General features: G+C 47.5%; 1 protein-coding gene across 5 annotated transcripts in view; it reads right to left on the bottom strand.

Annotated features, from left to right (window-relative positions):
- The window catches only part of LOC135907494 (calcium-activated chloride channel regulator 1-like), a 158352-nt gene extending 140268 nt beyond the window's left edge, over positions 1-18084 (bottom strand). The window contains exons 1-2 of one of the 5 annotated variants that reach the window (XM_065439194.2): positions 17742-18084; positions 17366-17547 (exon numbers count right to left, since the gene is read on the bottom strand). The gene's annotated coding sequence lies outside the window, so the exon portion shown is untranslated. Of the gene's footprint in view, positions 1-12244; positions 12358-17365; positions 17548-17741 lie in introns of those variants that run through there. The other 4 variants (XM_070520899.1, XM_065439193.2, XM_065439191.2 and 1 more) reach the window with 4 other exon arrangements.
- Positions 18085-18874: the final 790 nt, after the last annotated feature.

The raw sequence follows: 18874 nt of genomic DNA on the forward strand, positions 1-18874 counted from the left end.
TCGGAGAGCCCTCGTAGTCACCACGTCTTGAGTGTGCTCGAAGATTAAGTGAGCATCCCGCCTCGCTCCAGCATTGTTATTTCGGTCGGCACCAAAACACCCGCTGACGTAGAAGGCTTCATCGAAGGCGACCAACGTCTACTGCTACACCGTGAAATTTGCGTCGCAAGAGGGATCGCTCGACTGCATGGAGGGAAAACTCAGGTGTTGCTGACAAACTTCAGCCAGGAGTTCAAGCACATCAACAAGGGCACGACGATCGCGTACATCGAGTAAATTCTAGAAACAAGTAATGTGTTTGTCCTCGCGGATTCCGCCGCATCTACCCCGACGACCATCGTTCCCGAACCAGACTACGACATTAATCCAAATCTCCCTATGATTAAGCAACAGCAGCTCAGAAGTCTGCTCCGACGACACAAAGGCTGCTTTTCGACGTCATCGAGGATTCGACAAACACCAGTCGCCAAGCATCGCATAATCACCGAGGAGTGCACTCGACCACTCCGCCAGAGCCCTTACCGAGTTTCCGCGAGAACATGAAGCTATAAGAGAACAAGTCGACGAAAAGTTGCGCGACGACATCATCCAGCCGTTGAAAAGCCCCTGGGCATCCCCTGTTGTCCTGGTGAATAAAAAGGACGGAACCCTACGTTTCTGCGTCGATTATCGTCGTCTGAACAAGATCACGAAGAAGGACGTATACTCCCTTCCAAAGATAGACAACGCATTGGATCGGCTCTGCAACGCTAAATACTCCTTGTCGATGGAACTCAAGTCAGGCTATTGGCAAATAGAAGTCGACGAAAGAGATCGCGAGAAGACCGCCTTCATCACACCAGACGGCCTCTACGAGTTCAAGGGTATGCCGTTTGAAAAGTGCTAGGTGCCTGCAACGCCCCAACGCGTGATCGACACGGTTTTAGCAGGATTGAAGGGGCAGACCTGTCTCGTTTACTTGGATGACGTCGTTGTCTTCGCCGGAAATTTCGACGATCACCTTCGGCGGCTTGCAGCAGTACTAGATGCCATCAAGTCATCAGGGCTCACTCAGAAGCCAGAAAAGTGCCGCTTCGCTTACGATGAGCTTCTGTACCTAGGCCAGGTTACCAGCAAGTCTGGAGTCCGCCCCGACCCGCAGAAGACAGATGCCATTGCAAAGTTCCCACAGCCCATCGACAAGAAGGCAGTGCGTAGATTTCTTGGCATGTGCGCCTACTACAGACGATTTGTCAAGGACTTTTCACGCTTCGCTGAGCCGCTGACAAAGCTAACTAAATGTGACGTCGAGATCAAGTGGGAAACACCGCAGGCCGACGCATTTCAAGAACTCCAACGACGCATTCAGTCGCCACCCGTACTTGCGCGCTTCGACGAGCACGCCGATACCGAAACACACACTGACGACAGTAGCCTAGGCCTCGGTGTCATCCTAGTCTAGAGAAAAGATGGACATGAACACGTGATAGCTTACGCTAGCCAGTCGTTGTCAAAAGCGGTAGGCAATTATTCTACAACCGAAAAGGAATGCCTCGCCATCGTTTTGGCTACAGCGAAATTTCCCCCTTACCTCTATGGCAGGCCATTCAAAGTGGTCAGCGACCATCACGCGTTGCGTTGGCTGGCTAACTTAAAGGACCCCGCAGGACGGCTGGCACGGGGAGCCTCAGACTACAAGAATACCGCATCCCTGTAACATACAAGTCCGGACGTAAACACTCAGATGCCGATTGCCTATCACGCGCCCCCATTGACCCGCCGCCGCAAGATGACGAGGATGACGACGCCTTCCTTGGAATAATAAGCGCGGAAGACTTCGCCAAACAACAACGAGCGGACCCGCAGCTAAAAGCCCTAGTCGAGTATTTGGAAGGGTACACCGACGTTGTTCCTAGGGAATTTAAGCGTGGATTATCTTCGTTCACGCTTCAAAACAACCTACTCGTGAAGAAGAACTTCTCATCAGTCCGCGCCAACTACCTTCTTGTTGTTCTGTCGGCAATGCGTCCAGAAATACTGCACGCCTTACACGACGATCCTACCGCTGCGCACCTAGGATTCTCCTGGACGCTGTCGAGGATACAGGAAAGGTATTACTGGCCGCGTATGACCGCCGACGTCACCCGTTACGTCAAGACATGCCGAGACTGTCAACAACGCAAAACACCGCCGACAAGGCCAGCAGGGTTACTACAGCCGATCGAACCTCCTCGTCGACCATTCCAGCAGATTGGGATGAATTTGTTGGGGCCGTTTCCGACGTCAACATCCGGGAATAAGTGGATCGTCGTGGCGACGGACTATCTCACCCGCTTCGCTGAAACTAAAGCTCTACCAAAGGGCAGCGCAGCCGAAGTGGCGAAATTTTTCGTCGAGAACATCCTGCTGCGACATGGTGCCCCAGAAGTCCTCATCATCGACAGAGGAACGGCTTTTACAGCAGAGCTCACCCAAGCCATTCTGCAATATAGCCATACAAGCCACAGGAGGACAACTGCCTACCATCCGCAAACGAATGGCCTCAGGGAGCGCCTGAACAAGACCCTCGCCGACATGCTAGCGATATACGTCGACGTTGAGGACAAGACGTGGGACGCGGTCCTGCCGTATGTAACCTTCGCTTACAACACGGCACGGCAAGAAACAACACAGATCACGCCATTTAAGCTGGTTTACGGCAGGAACCCGACGATGACGCTCGACGCCATGCTGCCGCACGTCACTGACGAGGAAAATCTTGACGTCGTTACCTATCTCCAGCGCGCCGAAGAAGCCCGACAGCTCGCCCGCCTGCGAATCAAGAACCAGCAGAGGACCGACAGCCGACACTACAACCTTTGACGACGTTTCGTCGAGTACCAGCCCGGTGACCGTGTTTGGGTTTGGACCCGAATACGCCGACGAGGACTGAGCGAGAAGCTTTTGCGTCGCTATTTCGGACCGTACAAGATCATCCGACGTGTTGGCGCACTGGACTATGAGGTCGTGCCAGACGGCATTTCGCTATCACAGCGGCTCCGCTCATGACCTGAAATAGTCCACGTTGTGCGACTCAAGCCGTACTACCAGCGTTAATGAAATTTGGGGCTTTGCGTAACTGACCTTCCGACTTTGTTTCTTTTTGTTGTTTTGTTACTTATGTTTAATAGTGTCCTTTTGTGTTTCGCTCTCTTATATTTGTAGCATCGGGACGATGCTTCTTAAGAGGGGGATATTGACACGTGTACTTATCTTTATCGGGCAACCATGCTTCCCCGCATAACAAATGTAATCGCACAGCGTGGGACGCGCCTGCATGTATCCGAAGTTTCTGGAAAATTATCGGTGCTTCTATCCGCTATCTGTTGTCGCCGAACCTTATGTTATCTGATTTCATCACCTGACCCGAATGGTGTAGAACTTTGTTGAAGGCACGCGGGCACGAACATTTAGTCTCGAGCATTCGGCGACTGTTCTTTAAAAGCCGACGCGCTTGACCCGCTGATCAGATTTTCGACGATCGCCGACCGTGTTCGCTGCTATCGTTGTGCTATAAGTGTAGCCTGTTTTTGTGGGCACAGGTTCGCCCAATAAAAGCTAGTTTTGCATTTCACCGTATTGCTGCTTTCTTCACCGTCACTACCACATGACAATATGAACAAGAGAATAAAAGACACACAAGTGAAAATGACTAGCAATAACGTAAGAATAGAAACATCAATTTGAAAATTTGTGTGAAAGAACAGTTCGTCTTGTTCGAACACATGCCTACTTGATGACTGAAAGCCGGAAATGACGACCAGTTAGAAGACAGGGAGGGAAGATGTGACTAAGATACAAAATATACGAAGCTACGAATAAAAGAATGAAAATACCCCAAACAATAATAAATGCAGAAAATACCTGAAATGACGCGTGCGTTATATCAACGCCTCCTTTATTTAAATAAAGGAGGCGTTGGTTATATGCACAAATAGGTGTTGGTTGCGGCAGAAAGGAACGTGCAAAGGTGTGCGCCGGCAGCACTCGGCGCACTTTGTCCACATTGCAGATCACTTTCAACATATGTGCGCCCAAGCGCTGTACGGAGCGTTTGACGCTTTGGGTAATTGCTAGAACGCACGTATTTCAGTTTACGAATTCCAGCCGGTAAGTTGGAAAGGCGTATCCTCCTGGAGCAAATTCTCAGCATCGCACGAGTTTCAAGGTAATTATTTTCCATGTGTGCGACGGAATACATCGAAGTTCCGTTACTTTTGTGCTTCAATGTATAAGATACCGTATTATCAAAGACCTAATTAGAAACGCAGTGAACGTTTATCTTAAGTTTGGCGGCACATATCTCGAACCCAGGGCCAGCCTCAGCATTAGCTCCAAGGCGCTATGCCTTACGATCGAACAACAAATTTGAAGATTGCAATATGTTCTATAAATTAATTTGTAGTGAGCCTAATTTGCGGTATATTTTAAATAATGAATTACGTATTTTACTGTTCCTCGAAATAAGTCTCACTTCATCGAGTAATTTAGTTTAAGCGTTAGACTGCAGCAAGCTAGCGCAAGTGATTGTTTAAACATTCGGTGCTGCTACAAAAAAACTCTTTTACGAGAAAGATGAGGAAGTTTATGTGCACATCACCAATGTTTACCATCTTGCCTAAAGTACCCTTAAATAATAATGACATTTTTGTACAAACACACAAGATCGTTAGCTTAGGCCCTTCTTGCCATAGACACATCTAAGCACTCAGCGGAAAGCATACAAAGTATTACAAGGTCTTATAAGTGTGCAACATTGCCGACTGCCGTGGCACCACTCCCACGAATAATCAGCCGCCCCCTTTCCAATCCAGCTATGTAAAGGCGCCGATGACGTCGGTGCGGTGAGCTATCCGATTGTCTACCCACGTTGCATGATCGAGAATGCTTGAATCATGCAGCTGCATTAAGCTGATATTTAATAGAAAACGTATGCATATCAATTTGTGTTCTCTTAAAAAATATGTACTCAAACCAATGGCATACTACCGCTCTGGCAATTGCAGCTGATCAGATGCCGAAGTTTTTTCACGTTATGATAGGAGCAGCATTGTCTGCTTTCGCGGAAGGAAAATGAGTAATGCCAGCACCACAGTCGTCTTGCACTGCAGATGTATGCAGGGAGACAACTGCATTGACTACGCGCAGAAGAAGTCGCGAGCGCAACACGCTAGCGTCAAAGCCAACCTCCTTGGTGAACAGCGGTCGCCCGCAGTTTTGATGACGGGCTTTCAGAGGTGCACGTAGATTGTGCATTCGAAAGAACCTAAGATTGGCATAGAATTTGCCAAGAATGATAGCAGCAGGATATACTAAAAGGAGAGATTCGAAAAAAGAAACCGTTGTGAAGGAAATTGAAATTGCATTACAACGAGGCAGAGCGTCCGTCAGAAGACCAGTTACACTTTTGTGTAGCAGTAGCCTCGGCGCCTCCCGCGCAGAAACTGTGGGTTCCGTTCCCAATGGATCTGTTTTTAAGCGCAGGCGTAGATGTCGGATCTGTGAAATCGGCGCAATTATGTTTGTCGCTGCGAGGGAAGCGAGCGACACAAGAGGAAAGCGCCTCACGATGCCGAAGAGAATCGGCGCACTTTTGGTCTCTGGTTTGAGGCAGCAGTGCTCGCTGTGCATATACGCAGCGTCCAAACGGTTTCGCTTAACCCGCGCTCACCAAATGAGACGACACTTGTTCCATCGATTCTTCGTTTTTCAAGCATCAGATCATTTTCACGTTTACAAACAGAGTTCCCGGAAGACATCCGGTTAAGCGCTCCGCAAGAACACGTTATAATAGTCTACAAATTTATACCACCCTCCGGCTGGCACCAGTTTTATTGGGGAATTGGAGTGTTGGACAAGTGCATTGTAAAGAGTGCAACAAAAAAAGCAAATACATGATTTCGACACCATGGAGCACGTTTCTGATACCTGAAAAAATCAAGAATATGTGCGTACAGTATCCTATGCTACAAAACACCTATATTTTCTTGGCTAACTGGACTGTAAAAAATGGCTGACCGGAAGTTATCTGGAATCACGAACGCATTACCACCACATTGCGGATGCAAAACTTGGAGGACGCTTAAGCTGCGCCTTCAAGAGTGGAACGTGATAGCGTTATCGCACCCCGTTCGCACCGCACACTGAAACGATCTACGCGAGCCAAACGCCGCGATCGGCACGGACAGCCGGGCCGCGATGCGCCACGAAGGCGGACGCGATCATGGGGCGAGTGGTGCGCCACGTGTCGGGACAGCGCCGTACATTGAGAGGAGGGGCTTTCTGTGTTTGCCGCAAGATGGCTCTGCGTGTGCTCAGAGCGCAGAAGAAATGTAGCGGAAACGTACCTTGCAACTCGTGTAACTGCGACTGCTGTAATTTACATGCTCATAATTACCGATATACACCGCAGTATAACTTTCTACGGTACGTTTCTAAGGCAACACCGCATTCACTAGAGGCGCATTTGTCCCTCTTTAATTTACCGAACTCGAGGCTGAGTGGTAGCGCCTCCGTTTCACACTCCCGATACCCTGGTTCAATTCCCACCCAGCACACTTATTTTTTTTAATTATTTATGAAGGGCCTTCAAAGATTTATTGCTCACGGCCAACGCGACGCCGCCGACACTGACGCCGACGACACCGGCTTTTCTGCGACACGAGCTTGTTAACGCTGTCGCGTTAAAAGGTGTTGCCCGAACCACAGCTCACCAAATCAACGGCCTAATACGCCGCATCGCCACTCGCCGCAGGGGAGTGCGGGAGACTGACGCCTGCGCCTCACAGAAGCCTACCTCATTAGTAGGATTGTCTAAGCATACCCTTATTACCACCTCCGCCGCAAAGATGAAGAGGCGGACAATAGCGCCATGCGCTCGTCGTACAACGTGACCGTGGGACTGCACGAGTCCCACAGCAGACAGCGTCTCCTCCAGCTTGTAGTATGCAACAACCTCACAGAGATCAACCTCAACAACCTCACAGGCACACAAGACACTACAGATACACCATCTTTCTCATGCCAAACAGGGTCGTTAAATTATTAACCATCTTAACATCAACTCTACAGGTGACATCCACCCCACTGGTCCCCTGCCGACTGGAGTGCGCAGTCAGCTAGTCATCAAACCCTTGGCCAAGAATATGCTACCGGGCCACCACGATTGGCGTCGCCAAGTGAAACCACAAGACAGAGCGCTGACGAACATGCCACATACGTGGACGAGGCCTAATGCGACTCTAGCACATACGTAGCCTGCGTAGCGACACCAACCACCACTCTCATCAGCGCCGCTACAGTGAGCACACACTCCTGCAACGCTGCCGAAGTGGTCGCGATTGCGCGAGGCGCTCTCGACAGAACTGTAAGCTTAGTTTGGGGACCTGCTCACGTGGGGAACTCTGGCAACGAAGGGGTCGACCGTTTAGCCCAGGGCCTAACTACCCGCGCGGCCACCCCTCGGCCCCAGATGCTCTCGCAGAGGGCCCCAAATCCTATGGTGAAAAAACTAACTTCTTCAAGGAAACGAGACGCGTGTACCCGCCTCCCCCCCCCCCCCTTGATTGAGTGCAAACCACCATGCTTCGCCGACTGCAGTCCAATTCCGTTTGCAGTCATTCTAGTATTTATTTATTGACTGACGTGTATTCCGACCCTGTCTGTACTAAGTGCGACCACGGAGTGTTCGCCCCTCAGGTTGATATTCTCTGGCTATGCGAGGGTAACGCTCCCCCACAATCATTACTGCTAGCCCCCTCCGAGGAGCGTTCCAACCAGCTGCTGACAAGAGCAGTCAAGAAAATACAATAAAATTTTAAACAGCGCTAAACGACGGGAACAGAATGAGGAGGAGACAAACACGGCCGTGATTTTGCCAGCGCCGTGTTTGTCTCCTCCTCATTCTGGTCCCGTCGTTTAGCGCTGTTTGAAATTTTATTGTTACCATGCAACACCAACTCGCCCAATCCGCTGCCCTTGTGAAGAAAATACAATTGGCACATGTCTCTTGGGCCCAAGACGTCACCCCCGCCTGGGACCCACACTAGGCCTACCTGCCCTAACTTGCAACGCTGCAGTGGCAAATAAAGTTGTTTCTCTCTCTCGTAGTTGCGGTACGAAAAACCCAAGCCGGGTGAAAATAAGGATTTCTTGTCGTGCGGTGTATTCGAGCCGTCGACGTCCGGGATGCGGGACGACTGACCAACTCCTCCACTGTCGATTCATCATACGCACCCTTTAAAGCAGGGTTTTATATGGATGAAGTAGACTCAGCGCAAGGCGCGATTTAATCACAGGCGTCCCTTCTCTCTAGAGGAGGTCGCGTGTTCACTCGCCTTGCGCCCCTCGCTTCCCGTCAGTTCAAGCCGGGTAGTCAGATGAGAAGATCGCGTTCGGTTCATTCACCCGAAGAGCAGGCTGCGTTTGAGAAACGGCAGCGGGAGCGGGCAGCGCGTCGCGCGTTCGGCAGAAGTGCTGGCGGCGTTTCACGAACGCTGCTGGGAACACGCTCGAGAACGGGGGGGGGGGGGAGGGGGGGGGCTATTTTTTAAATGCTAGAGTGGCATAAACGTAAATACCCATTTCCATACATCTACAAGTTAGCGGCTGCGCCTTCTGTTTCCCCTAAAGGTTGCAACGTAATCTTACGAGTGCATTATTGAAACATTCGTAAGCGTACACCGAAAGAGCGCTACATTGTAGTTTGTAAATTGCTATATGGGCTTATTACGATGCTGCGAGCGTCCGCGACTGCACGTGCCGCGCGCAATCACGTTGAAACTTCCTTCCATGCAGCTGAGGCTTGACGATGACGTTGCGTAAGGAACGTTCATGGGACCACAGTCGGTTCAGATCAACCTGAAGCAGTCAAAATTTGCCTCACCACTTGAAGGAGACGGGATATAGTGATAGCTGCCCTGTGTAAAAGCTGAGGGGACACGCCACACATTGAACACAGGGTAATGTTTAACTACTCGTACCTGTGCTAATACGGGGACAAGATTTCAAAGAGAAAGCATTCATTGAGAGATATCCCCTGCGTCTAGGAGTATGACGAAAATCGTTTCAGGGGCCCTTTATCTACGGCAGATGTTAACAGCTCTTCATAAACAAGTCAACGTGTATATTGTTCTTTCGCTGCGTGAAATTCTGTCTCTTGAATTTCTCTACATTACACTAAGGATACACTTGTCTTAGTGTTTAAATGCGTAAGCATTTCTAGGCTTACCCAGCTAGAAAACAGTCCGTCCCGTAAGACGATCGATTTCCATATACAGACCACAGCAGCGAGCGACTTTACCTTCGTGCTGCATGTCGCTTCAACGCTGACGAAGTGGCGAGGACACAGCGATCACGAACGTCGCAGCACACGCAGCCCTGCCCCTTTCGCATATTGCTATCAAGACTTGATCGCGCGCGTCTCTCTTCATCGCGAAGCGAAGAAAACAGCGCGCGGAGCCATCAGCATTAAGCGCCCTGTCCGCTAAGCAGATCGCTTTCAACATACAGTCTGTGCGTCAGTGCCATTCGCAGCCGCCATCACAGTTCATTATGGTTCAACACGGATGCGCAAGGCACTAAAGATCGATAACGGCTTATGATGATTGGAATGTAATCAGCGCAACTGTCGCTGTCATCTGCAGTAGTATACTTGCGTTATCAATGCACCTTGTGCCGCCATCCGCACCAGTTCGCGATGCCGCAGCGCTGTCGTTTGTACTGTTTCATAACACTGATAATGAAGCAGGGTTACGTAGAGATGAGCAATTCCCACAATGCAGAAGTCCCAGAGGAGTTATCGCATGAATTTTTATTGTGATAGCAATAATATGGACATTTCCAAGCGCATTTCCGTCGTCGGCGTTGGTTGGGTGTCGCCATCGCCGTGAGGTTGCACCCTGTCTGTGCGAGTGATGGCGTGCAAGTTGTGCCGACGATCGCAGCTCAATCTCGCCCGCGCGAAAGGGACGAAATCAAAGAGGAAGCGTGGCGTCTTCCGTCGTGCGTAAGGCACTCAAGGTTACGAGGCGCCCGGGGAAATGGAAGGATGTGAGGCGACGCTCTATGCTGGCACCAACCACGCATGTGGCGGCTGCGCACGGTAGCGTGGAGGTATGCTGAGAGCAATCTGCGCTGGGGGGCGAGTGTAGACGCGTCAGAGGCTCGGAGCTTTGTGCGCGCTCTGTGTTCTCGGCACCCATTTTGCGTTGAAGCGATAGAAAGCACGAATGTCACTTCGCTCGCTCGCTGCTGCTGCTGCTGCTGCCGCGTTTCACGACACGAGTGTTCTGACAGCGAGTTTCCGCGATTAGCGAGTGACCTGTGTACATGTTTGCTTGTAAGCGTGTGACATCATGCTTGTTAATTTATTTATTGTGCCTAAGTTTTCAAGTTTATGGTGCTGATAAAACAGCTATCTTTACTTCGTGTTCTAGTTCATTAATTTGCTATCGCAATCGAGGCATCGCCTTTTGGAAGAAACTGCAAACTTTGTTTAAAATGCATAAGCATTTATGTGCCTACCCCACGGGGAAACCTCTCCATCCTTCTGTCTTTCGAGTAAGGCGAATCGCTATAAAGAAATCAATGCGTAAAAGATAAATAAAAGAAAATGTTCGTTGTGGTGAGTTTCGCACCTACTACGTAACCTTCAGCAGCTGACTGTCTTACCCACTGGGTTAAAGCATTTTCCCCCTTATTTCCAGCTTGGCTACAACCCTGCATAGGTGTTTGCGATCACAGATCACATTTTTTAAAAGTGTGTTCAAGTATCCAACATAGACATCACATTCATCGCAATCAGTCATCCTGTACACATCACGTACTTCCACAACCATCCCCATAAAATACACATGCGCAGTTCGGCCTTTAACATCACAGTGCCTATGTGCAAACAGACTACGCTAGTTTGTGTGCAGTCCGAGAAACAAGATAACGTCTACCGGTTCAAAATCGGGTTCAGGCGGTAAAAAACAAATGCCATGTGGATTGAGGGGTAAGTCGTTCTTTAAAGTTCTTTGTAGCATATCCAAAGTGAATATGGTATTAATACAATCAATGAAACTACGTTCAATAGTTTAAACTTTCTTTCCCGAGAAACCGCCTCCTTCCCCAAGGCGCATATATCCTTCTTTCTTCTAACCGCGCTTTAAGAGGAAGCTTTAGCTCCAGCTCAACTCCGACATGACCTATTCAAACGCATGTAAAACCGAAAAACGTTTTCCTGAGATCACCTCTGCATCGATTTTCATAAAAAATTGTTGAATTTGAGGTATTAATCTAAATTATAGTGTCTAGTGGAAGCAGAATTTCGATATAAAGCCTGAAATTTGTTAAAAGAATTTTCAACAATGGGAAAGATAAAAAAAAGATAGTAGCATGAAGTTTAAAAATTAATAGCTCTGCATCCACAACAGATGTCGTCGTTCTGTGAACAGCCTCCAGTAGATCTCTGAAAGTGGAGAAATCTTATTTGTCATATTATATTTTACGTAAATTTGTCACTTTGTCTACAATGGTTCTGAAAAAGCTGTATTGTCATAACACTAAATTTTTCTAGATTCATGCACCACATATCAATTTGCCTGCTTTAGATGTACCATTAGATGCAATTTACATAATTGTGATATCCTTATTCGTTGCCGAGTTACTGAGTTGTATACTTGATAGTTTTGTATTCTGCAAATTTTCAAATTTTGTCAATTTGGATAAAAAATTGACAACCTGAATAAAAAGATCGAAATCAAAAGTCACTAGATTTTAAGTTTTTCTTGTGAATACAAGAAACTTCGCCAAATTTGGTGCATTGGTTGCCGATAAAAACGAATTCTCCTTCTACATGTATGTAGACTGGAGCACCCGAGCTAAAGCTTCCTTTTAACAGGCAAGATTCCCGTGTAAAGGCGGAAGAAAATCGTCTTACAGGACAATTGCAACATAATTAACAAAATGCACACGCGACTGATGTTGCCCCATCACGGATCACGCATTGCACCGTAAAGAAATTCATGCCACAATGCTGTCGGCCGCCTCTAACCTAGTCTAGGTCATTTGAATTATGCGTTTGAACTTATATTTCTTGCGACTTGACCGTAGACCCGTACATTGAGCGGTTCTAAGGTCAGATATAATGCAATCATACCCATTTTATTCGAGAGCGAGCAGTAAGGCAATTACTGCGGCTCTACCCTGCAGTGAGAAGGCCGGAGTGGTATTTCTCACTAACCTGACTCCGAAGTGCCGACGATTATGCCGACTTGATTTCAGGGACATAAATTTTCACCCTTGGCGCCAGCAACGCGATGCCTCTGACGCTTCAGGCGTTTAATCTTGTGTTCAGTGCTCTCCTCCGTCGACTTTGGAATGTTCGTTCTAGGACGCTTCCGGCCTGCCGTGGTCCCTCCGGTAGTGTCTGCTTTCTCTCCTGCGCTAGTGGCCTCAGTACTGTCGTTCATGTCTTCCCCTTCACTTGTTTGGCTTAAGAGCGGTGGCTCTCGCGTACAGCCTGTTTCGGGACGCTCCTCAGCTGCCTTCCTCAAGACCTGGCTGCCAGGCATTGTCCGTCCAGCTTTCTCGGTGCCCGCCAAGAAACGGCTTCGGGGGAACGCCAAGGAACGCGTTTCTTGGTGTTGCTGTTCGGAGCAGACTTCACAGCTTCCTCCGCATCCATTATGTTCTCTTGGGCGTCATCTGTGGAAAGGACCATTTGTCTTACTAGAGAGTAACTCGTTGCACAATCTTGACTTTCATGTCCTGACAACCGGCACAACCAACAGCGTGGCGCCTGGCAGTCATCTGTGTCCTTGCCTGCGGCACCTCAACCATAGCGGCGACCGACACGGGGTGACATGAAGGACAGTGCCACTTCCAAACTTGAAGAGATGCGGCAGCTCATCAATCTCAACGTCTTCCTTAAGTCTCCTTCCCACCACCCTCCTTGTAAATGTCGCATGTTGAAAGCCAGCGACGGACCAGTTGTCGTTCCACCCGATATAATCTTCCTGCCCGATCGCCATGCAAGAAACGCACGTTGAATGGTCTCGCTCGAAGACAATGTAGGCAACAAAATATAATCTAACGGTGCAGAAGAGAACCTGTCACCGCGGCCAGCAGACGATGCACGCACGGCGAGCCATAACACGTCCGCTCTCGTCGAAAGCCGAACGCGGAATAACATGGGCTAAAGAGCCGCGCTTGCAGAAATGAGTACTCTGAACCGTACGAATATGTTCACCTGGCGAAACGAAAATTTGGACGACGCTTCAGCTTCGCCTCTAAGAATTGAACTACCCCCTCCGATAGCATCCAAAGATCGCCTACTGCTTCTCACACTTCCCAGCATCTGCAGCTTATGTAACCGTAATTCGTACCGGTAAACGCTGGCGGCGAATGCTGCGCACGAAGGCGAGCTTTCTGGTATACTCTGTTTTATACATCAGGTGCAACGCTGTGCAATCTACGCAAAGAGCGCGGTCACCAAAATGTGTCACTCCACGCGTTTCCGGCTATGCTTCGCTGCATGCCAGCGATGTTTGCTCGCGCGAGCATGCTCGTGCGGCGGCGGCGACGGGCGGTAATAAAAAAAAAATAACGCAAAGCAAATTGATTTCAAACACCGCGTTAGCCGCCGTATAAGTACAGGAATTGCTTCTAAGGGTAAATTCCTTCTTTTTTTACTCAGAACAGAGCTGATATAAAGAAAATTTTCAGTGAGAACGGGTCAAAAAACACCGAACTATTTCTATGCGCGAACGCAGCCGCTGTAAAAAGTATCTCTAGCTTCCATGGCGTTGCACCTGATCTGATGTTGATGATGAATGTAGTGTAGAACGGCGAAGCGATAGGGTGCCTCGATGTCATTCAGCGCCACCTCCCACCGTACAGGGTGAGGACACCTTTTTATCAGGCCCGCGCCTCGCCGTGGTCATATTGTGTCGGAGCGGTTGACACGGACGCACGTATGCGCGCCTCGAGTTGTCGCGTTGTGTAGTGTTTGCAGTTTCAACGAGGCCGCGGTCATATTTGGTGGGGTGACTTGTACGGTTCGGTATCTGCAGTGAAACGTGTGTCACAATTTCGCTGCAGCAAACTACCGTGCCAGGCGCAGCATACCTTTGTGCACAAGCGCTACAGAGAAGGGTCATAGGTGACTTCGCTTTCCCCTTGACTCATAATGCAGAAAGACGTGGGAAATTCAAGTCAAACGCGACTGCTAGAAACAGACGCACAATTCAAGAATTTGCGAGGTAAGTGTCTTCCTTTCTATTTATGTATTGGATTCGCAGTTTAAGCATCCTTCATGCTTACATTTAATTTTACCTTGAAGTTAGGCAACATTACAACCTAAGCGGGATAAAAAGGGGTTGCAGTTTGCCTCTCGTATGCTCAGTGCAATCCTTCCGTACCTACAGTCTCATGACTCAAACATTCAAAAGACATTTTCTTTCGTTCAGCTGCACTTTGATAACGACCAGTTAGAGGGGAGGCGGCAAGATGGTCGTCGGTTTCTTAAATCAAGCTCTCTGCCTACACACTTCGACTTCAGGCTTAGGTGCTATAGGGCCAGAGGCCCTTTTTAAAGTTTAAAGTGACGCGTTTAGCGTCTGACGCTCTGTGTTTTGGTCTTGTACAGCGGCACCCAGGCAGCGAAAGAAGCCAGCATCTCGTCTTCCCTTGGCTGGTGTTAAAATTCAAGGGAATGGAACCACATCACCACTTCACTCAACAGGAGAACCAGATGCTCAGATGTTTTCTACGGACAGCAGCGAAAAAGAGTAGTCCTCCCAAGAAAATGTGCACGAGCACTGCAGCTTTGGAACAAATATCTCCTTTGTAGAACCTCACAGACTGTGTTAAGTTGGACACAGAACAGCTGTGAGTGGCTCCAAATGTGAATAGTGCGTATCTGTCGAATGGACATTTCACAAAAATGAAAGTAGGAATCGCAGTGCAGTTTTTCCGAGAAGCCCCATCAACCATGAGATATTTTGGCATGTCGGGAAAGCTACCATTGGAAGCAGAAACTACTACTTGGTTTTTCGAGCTCATATTTAAATGGTACACTCTGATGACATCTCGCCAGCCAGTTGTCAGTTTGAATTATACAAATAAGAGTAAATACGAAGAAACCATTGAAATACTTCGACTCACAGTAAGTATAATGGAAGGTTTGGGAATTGGGGTCAAGAAAATGTGGAAGCCATGTCACGCAGTCGTAATAATGGCAACAACACTGGTGCTGAAAGTGCACTTTGTCCTACTGCTTGAATGTGGTTACCAGTTTTTTTTTTTTTTACAGAAAGGTTGGCACAAGCTTATTTACAGTAGTAAGAACGGTTTCGCCGGTGCCAAGTGCATACGACATGAAAAATGCTGTAAAAATAGTGTCGGTCAGCCAGTTTCTGAAAGTTTCGTATATTTGAAACTATGAAGTTGTCAATAGCAGTTAGACTTCTTTGCTGAGGAAATCAAGACGGTACAAAGCCAAACAGCAGAGCCAGTAGCGAGTCATGGCATTGGCGAACTAGAACCTTTGAATGAAGCCGAAAGCGACATCGTGGCCCAATTGGCAGGCTTTTTAGTTCGTCATTTTATGAAGACACCAAAGGCTTGCCGTTCTTGTTTGGAAATCCTCACAACTAATCACGTTTCCGAAGAGAATGCTCTTGTTAGCATGGGAGAATACGTGAAAGATAGCAACAACCTTGTATACGTAAGCCATGTTGTCTTAAAATTCGTGTCTTCAAGTTAAGCTGTGTTCAAAATGTTTCCGAAGAAAAAAACACGCCGTCTAACACAGCCAATCAACTCAATATGAAGCCTGCTTGAGCACAATGTTTCATCATCATCGGTTGTATGCGTTGAACATGCAAATATCATGAAAAAGCTCCCGGTTAATTTTTTTTGACGCTGCGGTTCCGCATTTCTTTGCACTGGTTGAGCCAACCAAATATCAATGAGGAGAAATAGCAATGAAATAGCAATTTGCCTTAACGCCATACGCGTTAAGGTAAATTTCAAATGAGAGCACTTTCTAGGACGGCTTTGATGAAAAAATTTGGTGATGATGCAAGAAAAGCCATCTCTATGGACCACATGTAAAGTCGACTTGTAGCATTGTGGACATCAGGCAAATTCCGACTTTGCGAAATTTAACGAAGAACGCAGAGCTTCTCCCATGTGTCTAGGTGGTAGCGCCACGCGCCTCTTCTTGGGGCGTCCGTTCACCGGCCGAAAGGCGACTTATCTCTGAGGGCTCATCCACTTCGTGTCTCGCAACATTTAGAGATAAGCCGTCAATGCGCTAGTAAGGATAAGGAGTGACAAGTCGTTTTGGCGTTATCATGGTTGACAATTATTCGACGCCGATTGATAAAGTGTTAAAATGCGTATAAGGTCTTATATTGAGCAGAAGATTTCTCACAAGGTCGATAAGGACCGATAACCATTGATAAATGTCAGAGCTAGTCCGAGAGTGTTAGATAAAATCATATCAGGATTGATAAGTGTATATAGGGGTCTCATCAACGTAGATAAGTATAATAATTACACCAAGCTGCGTGGAGATGGCCACGTGGCAAAACGCTCCCGCATACCTATACAACTCCAGTGGAGATAATTCAATTTTTTTAGTCATGCCACTGGCAAGAAGGGTTCACGCTATGTTAAATAAAAAGTCTGCGAAGTGATGCTCGTAATCTACTCAGGCATCTTCAGGAAACATGCTTCATAACCACGGTCTGTCTTCACTTTGACCGCTAATTCTGCAGTAAGTTTTCTTTTTCAACCAATACAGCGATGGCAAGTTGAAATCCTTCCGCACAACCGTATTTACGCACTTATACATTTCGCGCACGCTACAGAGAGAGCATGCATGCTGCTATATTTCCTCAGTTTGCAAGCGTTATACTAACGAACCTAATTGGAATCGTAGCAAAATCAGCAGCCATAGATTCGGCGCGCCTAATACTGCTATCCAACATTCTCAAAACTCTTGTACAGTATAGATACAATAGAAATTAGGAATACGTCGCATTTAATTATTTTTCTCTCTTAATATTTATTTATTTATTTATTCAAAATACCCCCAAAGGCCCTCATTACGAGGGTATTATAATATACACATCATTTCTCTACAGACTGTTAAAATTTGCCAGTAGTGGCCGCACGGAAGAAGTACCAGTTACTGGGTAAAATAAAATAGTTCAATCTTTTATCACTGATACTTTCTAATAATATTATAATTATGACTGCAATTATAATTGCATAATTTTTTATGGTAAAGTTCCGTCAACCCAGAAAGCTGGGTTTTCCCATGGACCAAGATTGATGGTGCAAAGTGGCTCACCGATTTCGGGACAGGCAAGGAACACGAAGATGCTTAAGAAGGTGGCGTCACCTGGTGCAGTGTGCGCAATTCCGCCTCCGCTAAATTGACGACCCTCGCTGACGTTCGACCGGAGGAGGTAGTGGCAGCCTTGGCAAGCCTACAGCTGTGGCCGTAAGCTTTAGCTTCTACAGCTTTAGCTTCTGCGTAAGAATGGCATTTCAATTACTGGGAAGCTTAGACACGGGTATGCAGTTCAGGACACCACGCGAACGAGGTAAACATATAAATATAAATAGCACAAAGCTCGAACGCCAGTTCAAAATTGAAGGAACGCAAGCCATCCAGAGCAGTGACGACCGCGTGAAAAAATGAAGAAAACACATCACAGGCTAACCTGGCTACCTCAGAAAGGCCCAGCTGAAGAATATGGTTCCTGAAGGGAAGGACGAACAAGAAACGAAAAGTGCGAAAATTCAGTAGTACTCAGCCCAAACGAGGAGTGCTGAAGTAAAAAGAACGCTGGCAGATTGAAGAGCCTTTGTCCTTGGGCAATCACGGAACGTTCGATGCGACCGGGCGCTTGGTCATCGTGCAGCAATAAAGGCTGATAATTCTGTTTAAAAAATGGCACATACCCACTGCAGGCACTAAGCCAATATTCAAATCGCCTTACATGATGAAAAAAAAATATAAAAGTAAAAAATGTATAAAATCAAAGAGATGCGTGGTCAGCCTGAAGAGAAAGAAGAAATAAAAACGCATATAAAAAGTGTGAAGCTGATTCAGCGTCCAGAAGAATTAGATGAAAGACAACATCTTCCTGCCAGAGTTGAAAAATACAATAGCGTTTATTATTATTGTTATTATTAATATTATTATTGTTACTTAGTTTATTAGCAGACCCCAGCTCGCAGAAGCGGCGATGTTTGACCGAAGTCAGACAGAGCATGAATCGACTGCCAACTTTTGTAATCTGTTGTCATCATCACAGCCAACTTCATCGCCACTGGCATCATCACTATGAAAATCATCTTTAGCATTAGGATCATCAGCGTTGCTTTCAGAATAACGCTAATTTCATCACCATCATTGATGAGCACCAGCTTTCTCGCAGTTTTAAATTGAACTATCCTCTGAATTGACGCAAGAAAAAGCTAGAATCCGAGTTTACAAACGCACATGCCCGAATAGGAAAAGAACGCTCTTCTGGCCAGGTCACGTGTCCTCGTTGGTTGAGGAGGCCACCCGGTATAGTAAGGTGACCGAAGCACTTCGTCTGCTCTCAGATAAGATCCGTCACCATCATGCTGGCTCCATCACCGAGCCGACTCATTGGAGCTTTGATGAAGCGTCGTCTTCGCGGCGTTCTTTTAATGCATTATATGCTCCATTACGCGAAAATCCGGCGTTGTAGTGGGCGCTGTGTCCGAAAGTTGGTACTATAAATAGCCGATGGTGTCAAAAGTAAAAACATTGGCTGTGGTATATCTCTGTTTAACCCTAGTTGAATGGCGAAAGCAAGAGCTG

Source organism: Dermacentor albipictus, chromosome 6 (assembly GCF_038994185.2).
Source record: "Dermacentor albipictus isolate Rhodes 1998 colony chromosome 6, USDA_Dalb.pri_finalv2, whole genome shotgun sequence".
NCBI lineage: Eukaryota > Metazoa > Arthropoda > Arachnida > Ixodida > Ixodidae > Dermacentor > Dermacentor albipictus.